Raw genomic sequence first — 10,199 nt, forward strand, 5'->3', positions numbered from 1 at the left:
TTTCTCGATTTGGTGCACGGCTATGGAATTCTTTACTGGATAATATTAGAAGAGGGTCGTACCGGGGGGTCTCTTGCACGGTTCACGAACAGAAAAAATAGCAAATCACGGATCACACAAATGAAAATTTCGTTTTCAAGCTCTTCACGGGTCACCCAAAACCTTCAGGTCGCGGATTACGAAGAATAATTTATTACATTTACGTTTCACGGGAAATAAAATCAGCTAATCACGCATCACGAAAATACCCCTGTGCGACCCTCTTAGAAAGTCTGACAACAGAAAATTATTCAAAAAACAAATACATGAACTACTAATCAACCTTTTAAAAAAAAGAAAATGCTTACCTTACACCTTCTTTAAATCTTGAAATAATGAAAAGCTTGTAAATTTGTAACAATCCTTTAATTTCTATCAGCTAGCGAATCCTTTTTGCGTCACTTGTTTGTTTGCTACTTAATATTTAATTTTAATTTTAGTCAATTTGTAAACACCAAATTTATTTGTATTTAGTTTAGTACGTATAGACATACCTACCCGCCTCGACTAGCTTCAGCTATTTGTTTGTAACTGTCTTTTTTAATAAAGTGTGTTGTTTTGAGGTTCAGAGATGAATAATTAATTTCTTTTGTTTTATTCCCTGAACCTCGTAGCCAAGCTAGAATTTTAATATACCGGAAATGGTCTATTCACAACCGGTTTCAAAATAAAATTAAAAAAATGCGAAACTTTGGTTTACAGTACATAGAAGTTCTTTTACAGCCGTCATGCAACCGATATCCATTGGAAAAAAAGGTTCCTCTTTACATCTAAGCTACCCTGCGAGCAGAGGCCCTTCGATCTTCCTAGATAAGTCTAGGAAGATCGAAGGGCCTCTGCTCGCAGGGTACATCTAAGCGGGTCTACCTGTCCAATAACTCGTCAGCTGAGTCCGAGATGTATCTCATATTAATATCACTGAGGAGGAACGGTACCATAGTTAAAAGAAGCAAGACTGGAAAGATCTCCCTGGTTCGATACAATCGGTACGATTGGAAAGACTGCGGGGCCTAAGTTAAACGTGAAGAAAGACCTTCTTCTTAATCTGCATGGAGGAATATTTTTGTTACGCTAGTTCAACATAACGGCCGACTGGAGTAACGTATTAACCACAAACGAGAGAAAACAACTGGTTACCCAAACTGGTTACAAGAAAAAAAAAATAGCGCATTAATTCAAAGTCTTAAAGACATTTTGCCCTTTGGCTCTAAAAATGTATGCTGAGCTGTTTGAATTTCGAACCCGATTCAATGACCAATATTTAAAGAACGCGGTAACGTGTGGTGCTAAAATGATACCACAAATAACTACCAGTTTCTGATTTTAATGCACCAAATCGTAGGCAAAATATCCAAAGAATCAATCAAGCTCAGAATAATGAATAACAATAAAAAAGAACTAACAAGTGACCTGCAAAAGGAAACGGTGATTCAGCTAATTTATGGAAGATAAAAATGGCCATCGTCTTGAATTAGGCGTTACTCCTGGCATTTAAGGTTGTAACCCAGCGAAACAGCCTTTTATACACGAGTGACAGGTGATGTCACGTGTGCATGTTTGAAAGCGTGAACGTTTGAAGATTCTGGTGCTGACACTGAATTAAGAAAATACTATAATTGAGTGAGTTCCGGCGGCCATATTGGAGGAGCGAAACAATAGAATGGTTGCCTCTGGGAAATAATTTTTCTTTGCAAAATTTCTTTTATTGTTTGGCTCCCGGCTCCAATATGGCTGCCGTGAACACACCCTAATGCTCCCTCCAGAAACCACGGAGAGACTCTAAGGGTGAGGGATGATTATGGGATCGGTTGGGTAGACGGATGGACATTGCGTACGTCGATGAATAAGTACATTTCCTGGCAGTCCGTTGTAAAGAAAATACTCTTCTAGGTGAAAACTATTTCACAAGAGATACACTACCCCGAGAAAATGCCGAACAATGCGTTTATTCGTCGCCGCAATGTTAATCCATCCACTCAAACAATCCCACAATCCCTTACTCGTACCAGTCTTCTCACGGTTTCTAGAGTGGGAAATTAACGTTCATCGTTCTTTCAAAATTGACACTGGAACGAACGAAATAAAAAATTTCTGTTAAGAACTGAACGTACTATGCACAAAACGATGGAACACGTTTGATCAGTTCACTAGACCGTCGTATATTTATCAGTTCATTTGTTTCATTTGCGGCTCATGATCTTAAGTAAAGCGAAAGTTTTTTTGCGACTTGTTAATCGCTTCACATTTTAGGAGGCATTGCATTTGAAATTTCATAGCAACAAAAGAGTTTTGCAAAAGTTCAGGCTTTTAACTACACCGGCTAAAAACATGGTTTTATTCAAGAATGCTGTTAATATTATGCGAAACTCAAAACAGCGAAACTTTAATGTGGATTGTTTTGATGAACTGAGTTTTATGGAATAATATATTGATCATTGTAAACCAAAACTTCCCTTTAATTTTATTTTTAAAAGGTAGCATTGACGTTCGGGCTGTGCTATTTAGAAGTCATCACATTTGCTACGTCAGACTCGATAAATGAAAAGGCGGTATACAAACTTAGTACTTAAGAGCGGCAATCCAGAAATTTCGCCTGGAGGTGTGCAAAATGAAAAAAATCGAAAATTCCCAAACTTTGCCAGGACATAGGTCTAGATGAAGTATTACTAGAAAAAATACTTTGAGTTCGATTAGATTTTTATTTTTGGCAAACGGCGACAAAGTCGGTTTGGCCGCTCCCACATCGGTTTTCACGGCGTCCACACCATACGTTACTTGAAAGTCGCCTAAAAATAAACAGAACAGTAAATCCGACCATTAAACATCTTAATCAAAAGAATGCATATTTAGGAACAGTCTGAAGTGTTAGTTGTTCAATTCCATTGCGAACTAAATATTTTTTGAATTTTGAATTTTTTTTCCATATTTTGACGATTTTGGCAGAGCAAAAACATGACAACATTGGGAGGGTAAAATCGCTTCTTGGTACATGGCGTGGATTCATATCAAGTACATCAAGCGAAAGAGCAAGGTTTCATCTTCAAATAACTGCAATAAAATTTTTGGGCTACGTTAAATATAAAAATTTAGAGCGCCAAACAAAAGTGACCCAACGGTCAAATTACGCAGTTCCCTGTCACGCATTTAGAACCGTAAATGAATCATATGCTCGGTAAAAGAAATAATGGGTCAATTTACGCCAAAAATCACTACTGTTGCGAAGATAATACTAATTTTGAGTAACATTTCCCTTAATTACGGCCTAGGCTGTTTGAAATTTCAACTTTAAGCGGCTACTTCGAAATATTGAATTCAAATTCTTCTTGTTCCGAACGTCCAATAACCGATATAGTTATAAATTACCTGGTCTTGAAACAAACCGTAAAACAGGATATTAGCCATATTTACACTTCTATTGGAAGACTACTATTTGCAGATACGTACATACCAAACTGTGAGCACTTAGCATAAAGATAGGTATCTACTTTTTGCCTCACAAGTTGCAGACGGCCACCTGCCGACGCGTTCGAAGCAAAGGAAAAGATTGCGTGACATGTACCCAGGCCACGCGTCCAAATTACAAAGAGAAGGCATTTCAGTCGTTACGCTTTCTCTAGAAGTTTGTGGAGCTTCTTTGGAATCTTCAAATAATACTTTACAAGCCTTCGCACGTGTGTGGGCAACGAGGCATGGATCATAAACAGTGATCTGTTCGGACTGCTCAGTACTTACATTTGATAACGCTTAGCCTTACTGAATCACTTTCTGCTGATTCCAGTTGTGATGAAAAACCTTTTGCTTCTTGTTCAACGTCTTCATGGAAAGTCCACATGGCCCTCCAACAAACGCGGAGTAACCACGTACAGGTAAAGGTTGCCATACAGTGATTGTAACGGCGCGCGCACACAGATAATGCGATTCAGTGTGTAGGTGGGGGAGGGGGAATCAGTTAAAACTAGGAATACAGTTATAGTTAAAGTGTTAAAAGTGGTGACTCGCAGTGTTTCTGAACACAAGGCCAGGATAACAAATAAATTAACCTATAAATAAATAAATAAATAAATAAATAAATAAATAAATAAATAAATAGAGTAGTGTTTAAGAAAAAATGCGGACTTCTTTTGTTATTTGTCAAGTTTCATACCGGAAACAAATAGAATGCAGATGCAAAGGGAAAAAGGGATAATCCTGTTTTTCTGTTCTTTCATCTTTTTTTTTTTAATGAACTTTTCATATCAATGTTTTAAAGTTGGCGTAACCCCCGACAATCCTGTCCGTGCAAACTATTTCCCTGCCCCACCCCCACAATCCTTTGTCTGTCTGTTGTGTAACGCATTCCAATTCATCCGATCACGACTGGAAGCCGTTTCTCTTCAGTTCCCAGGTATTTATATTTTACACATATATTTTTTTCTCCCACCAGAAAAAATTTACCTTTATGCTGTCTATTGTGATTTAGGAATGATAGAAAATCATTATCCTTTACGGCTTACATGTAACCGTTCGCAAACTTTATAACCACGGTGAATAGCGATTTGAATTTGGCTCGCAACAAAAATTAACCGCTTGAACTTCAAAAAGTTCACACAAACTAAGAAGTTAAAGTGAAAAATAATGTTCAAAATAAGCATTATCTTCGCAACAGTAATGTTTTTTGGCGAAACGTTGGCCGACTATTTTTTCAGAGCACTTTGTTGATTTTACGCTTTTGAATGCGTGACAACGAACTGCGTAATTTGACCGTTGGGTCACTTTTGTTTCGCGCTCTAAAATTTTATATTTAACGTAGCCCAAAAATTTTATTGCAGTTATTTGAAGATGAAACCTTTCTCTTTCGCTTGATGTACTTGATATGAAACCACGCCATGTACCAAGAAGCGATTTTACCCTCCCAATGTTGCCATGTTTTGCTCCGCCAAAATTGGCGAAATACGGAAAAAAATTCAAAATTCAAAAAATATTTAGTTCGCGATGGAATTGAACAACTAACACTTCAGACTGTTCTTAAATATGCATTCTTTTGATTAAGATGTTTAATGGGCGGATTTACTGTTATGTTTATTTTTAGGCGACTTTCAAGTAACGTATGGTGTGGACGCCGTGAAAACCGATGTGGGAGCGGCCAAACCGACTTTGTCGCCGTTCGCCAAAAATAAAAATCTAATCGAACTCAAAGTATTTTTTCTAGTAATACTTCATCTAGACCTATGTCCTGGCAAAGTTTGGGAATTTTCGCTAACGTCCCTGCCCCGTCCCGTATATAGAGGTAAAAAACTTTTTGTAATTAAGATTTGTTTCACAGAAATAAAATCTGGTTTAATTTGTACTTATAACACTTATGTCTTGTTGCTGTAGCTCAAACAAATGGATAAATGTACATTTCACAGTAACTGTGTAAAAGGAGGGACTCAATGGGGTTAACTGTCAGCCGTCAAACAGCCTAAAATTTAGCCAACCGTAACCATCAACCGTAAAAAAAAAACAGTTATTATTAGTTGTTAAACGGTTTTCAGGTGTTTCAAATATCACTATCTCAACTATTCATCCCTTCCGAACTTCTAGTTCGCTCTCAAAGAATCGTTTTAAATAGTTTCTATGTTCCCAAATATATTTACTTTATGGTGCGGCTTTTCCACTTAAGAGTCATTGTCTGAGAAAACCAGGCAGAGGTGAAAGATGGGGGTCGGCCGATTTCCTTTAAACTTACACCATTTAATGTCTGTCCGAAATGATAATGAATGATGCTATTTAGCAATTCTCTTGCTGTTGCGTTTCGTAGTTTGACCACCCCCCCTGGTTTTGACCCTTACTGACGCTGATGTCACGCAAAATATATGCAGAATTTGAAGCTCAATAAAATATATTTCGCCTCATTTCTGTGGACTCATATCAATTGCTTGTATTGTTTATCGTCTAAAAAACGTTTTTAAAGGAAAATATTCCGACTTAACATAAAACTTAATTTTTTATGGAATTTTGCAATTTCCTTGCGATCGCGAAAATGTCTTGGGCCAAATGTGAGGCAATTTCGAAACTGTTTTTCTCAGAGGTGCGGCGTTCCTTTCCAAAAATTTCTTGATATTTTTTAAGCCAAACATCTGTTCTCCCAAAATCAGCAAACTCTAACTTGAGCCATTAAAATGCCTTTGCATGAGCCACGCTCGAAGTCAAAGATGACTCGGTATTTTTGCTAATAAAGTTCCACAGCGGGTTTTTCTCGGTTTTTCTTTATTTCATCTTCTTCTTTTTTGATTTTTTCTTTTTTGTTTTTGGATAAGTTCGATGAAACTATCCTAACTCTTCGAGGTAGAACTTCCCTGGAAGATTTAGTTGAGTGACGCTTTGGGCAAGAATAACATCAAATTGGGGTTAGCTCACACTTGATTTGATTATGCGTGACATGTCACGGTATTTGACAATTGTCAAACGTGATCACAAACAGAACACATTTCCCACTTTTTTTACACTTGCATTTTAAACTTGGTAACAACAAGCATTTCCCTGAAACTATATTAAGTCTTGGAGTCAGTCTGTTGTTGATAATTGTTAATTAAAATAAAAACAGCATCAAATACCTGTGAAACTTGCCACGGCAAAAGAACCTCCGGTATGTTCGTTACATAACAGACAATTGTAAGAACAACAAATCTTTCTTCTGTGCTCTTTCTGGTCTGTGGATCCGCCTTGTGGCGCTGAAGATGTTGGTTTGAAGATTTGTCCTTTGCTATCCTGTACACGAGATATTGAATCGCACTGGCTCGTCAGTCTTGGTTTGGGAAGAAAGCGTGGCGCGACGGGTTCAAAGATCTCCGCCGAAGTCGATTTGATTCTCAACAGAGCAGGTAAATTTGATGTCCCTGAAGATGAGAAGGAGGAATGACTGTTTGCCCCAGACATCACAAGAACCTTACAACAGACTAGACCGGCCGATAACGGACTATGTGTTTCCACCCAAGTTATAAGGGACAACGGGGTCAGGCATTAAATACACAAACCCGACGAGTAAATGGCAAGATGTCACAAGGCATTTTTGAGCTGCATAACGCTGTTGTTCCCATCGGTTCAGGTTCGTGTTATGTTAACTGAATGTATGAATACTAGACTCATTTAAAAAAATATAAACAACATACCATTTACGGCCGTGGGAATTTAGGACATTTGTTTTGTTTACATTTGTGCCGCGGAGTCGCAATGCCGCCTTAAACAGGCCAACCAATCTTAACCTCCATGCTAGCTATTGTATTTTGATATAGTTTAAAAGCAGTTTTTGCTTGGAATTTGGAATAAAAGCGGGCAACATTCTACCTCATTAAAGTGTCTCTCAAATATATATTAACTATTTCATATCCATCAGAAGAAACTAATTTTATTTTATACCAAAAATACATTGTATTTTTTTTTTTTTTTTACAAGGAATCATGATTTTTGGTATAAAACAAAACTAGTTTCTTCTGATGAATATGAAATATTTAATATATAATTGAGAAACACTTTAATGGGGCAGAATGTTTCCCGCCTTTATTCCAAAATTCCAACTAAAAGCTGTTAAAATACAATAGTGTAGCATGGAGGTCAAGATTGGTTGTCCTATGATACAACTAATTTGAGGCGGCATAATGCGACTCCGCGGAACAAATGTAAACAAACCAAATGTCCGAAACTTCGCGTTCGGTCCCCACGGCCGTAAATGGTATGTTGTTTATATTTTTTAAATGAGTCAAGTATGCAGTCACTCAATTAACATAAAACGAACCTGAACCGATGGGAACAACAGCGTTATGCAGCTCAAAAATGCCTTGTGACATCTTGCCATTTACTCGTCGGGTTTGTGTTTTACCCTTTCGTTGTCCCTCATAACCTGGGTGGAAACACATAGTCTGTTTTCGGCCAGTCCAGTCTGTTGTAAGGTTTTTGTGATGTCTGTCTCTTCTCATCTTCAGGGACATCAAATTTACCTGCTCTGTTGAGAATCAAATCGGCTTCGGAGATCTTTGAACCCGTCGCGCCACGCTTTCTTCCCAAACCAAGACTGACGAGCCAGTGCGATTCAATATCTCGTGTACAGGATAGCAAGGGACAAATCTTCAAACCAACACCTTCAGCGCCACAAGGCGAACCCACAGACCAGGAAGTGCACTTCAGATTTATGGCGGAACCCAACGCATTACAGAAGAAAGATTTGTTGTTCTTTCAATAATTGTCTGTTATGTAACGAACATACCGGAGTTTCTTTTGCCGTGGCAAGTTTCACAGGTATTTGATGCTGTTTTTATTTTAATTAACAATTATCAACAACAGACTGACTCCAAGACTTAATATAGTTTCAGGGAAATGCTTGTTGTTACCAAGTTTAAAATGCAAGGGTAAAAAAAAGTGGGAAATGTGTTCTGTTTGTGATCACGTTTGACAATTGTCAAATACCGTGACATGTCACGCATAATCAAATCAAGTGTGAGCTAACACCAATTTGATGTTATTCCTGCCCAAAGCGTCACTCAACTAAATCTTCCAGGGAAGTTCTACCTCGAAGAGTTAGGATAGTTTCATCGAGCTTATCCAAAAATAAAAAAGAAAAAATCAAAAAAGAAGAAGATGAAATAAAGAAAAACCGAGAAAAACCCGCTGTGGAACTTTATTAGCAAAAATACCGAATCATCTTTGACTCATGCAAAGGCATTTTAATGGCTCAAGTTAGAGTTTGCTGATTTTGGGAGAACAGATGTTTGGCTTAAAAAATATCAAGAAATTTTTGGAAAGGAACGTCGCACCTCTGAGAAAAACGGTTTCGAAATTGCCTCACATTTGGCCCAAGACATTTTCGCGATCGCAAGGAAATTGCAAAATTCCATAAAAAAATTAAGTTTTATGTTAAGTCGGGATATTTTCCTTTAAAAACGTTTTTTAGACGATAAACAATACAAGCAATCGATATGAGTCCACAGAAATGAGGCGAAATATATTTTATTGAGCTTCAAATTCTGCATATATTTTGCGTGACATCAGGGTCAGTAAGGGTCAAAACCAGGGGGGGGGGGGGGGTGGTCAAACTACGAAACGCAACAGCAAGAGAATTGCTAAATAGCATCATTCATTACCATTTCGGACAGACATTAAATGGTGTAAGTTTGAAGGAAATCGGCCGACCCCCATCTTTCACCTCTGCCTGGTTTTCTCAGACAATGACTCTTAATTATTGTCCAAACTGACATAACATCTAACTTCGGTTTGGAAGTACTTCAGGGACCGGTTGTTCGAAAGCCGATTAAAGTTAATCCACGATTAAAAGTAACCGAGGTTTCCTGCTCGGTCGTGAAAATTGTTTTTAAACTGTAATTTAACCTAGTGGTAAAGAAAAGTCACCGTCAAAACTGTGGGACAAAACTCTTTTTGAAAAATCTTTATTGTTGTGTAATTAAACTCGAACCAAGGTTGCTGTTAATCCAGGATTACCTTAATCGGGCTTTGAACAACTGGGCCTTGGTTTCAAAATATTAATGATTAACTACATTAATAACGTGTTTCTGACAAAAACTCAACCTCCAGACAACATTTTACAATAACCGCAGAAGTTCTCACGCGCTCATTGGGTAATTTTCATTGTCAAATAAGCAGACAGACACATGAATATATAATTTATGCGATGTTGATCCTGACGTAACGAACAAGAACGGGAATTTTGAAGAAATCCAAAGGTCAATGTGTCACTTTTCAACTAATAGAAAGTCTCCCCCTTTTCCATTAACCAATAAGAGAGCGAGACAAGTTTATGATTTTGATCGCGTCAGATTTTGAAATGTAAGTTTCTCGCATTTTTAATCCGCGTTTTAACTTCATTTTGTCCCTTCTGGCTTCTTGTTATAGCAAAAAAAACAAATTGACGCCAGTTTTTCATGCGTCTATTTTTAACATTGTCAAAGTAGTTTGCGGATCCACTCGGCGTAACAGGACAGACGCATGAAAAACTGACGTCAATTTATTAATTTGTTAATATTAACTGACGCAAAAGTTCGTATTAACTTTCACTCATGGAAGAAATTTCCCCTTCATAATCGTCAACCGTCGAAATCGGTAGAAAGTAACCGTCAACCTTCAAAATTGTCCCCCCCCCCCCCCCCTCCCATTGAGACTCTAACACGTGACTTTCAACACACGCCTCACAT

At 37.8% G+C, this 10,199-nt stretch overlaps 1 protein-coding gene and 1 long non-coding RNA gene across 3 annotated transcripts in view; one reads left to right on the plus strand and one right to left on the minus strand.

Annotated features, from left to right (window-relative positions):
* Positions 1-10,199, minus strand: part of LOC146490097 (uncharacterized) — a 112,818-nt gene that overhangs the window by 15,599 nt on the left and 87,020 nt on the right. The gene's annotated exons all lie outside the window — the stretch shown is intronic.
* Positions 7,552-8,687, plus strand: LOC146490098 (uncharacterized). 2 transcript variants are annotated; one of them, XR_014863583.1, is made up of 2 exons: positions 7,552-7,863; positions 7,980-8,687. It is a non-coding gene; the product is annotated as an uncharacterized LOC146490098 (long non-coding RNA). The 2 variants fall into 2 exon arrangements; XR_014863567.1 differs by having other exon boundaries at positions 7,552-7,729.

This window comes from Pavona decussata, unplaced genomic scaffold, assembly GCF_977016875.1.
Source record: "Pavona decussata unplaced genomic scaffold, jaPavDecu1.1 SCAFFOLD_1, whole genome shotgun sequence".
NCBI lineage: Eukaryota > Metazoa > Cnidaria > Anthozoa > Scleractinia > Agariciidae > Pavona > Pavona decussata.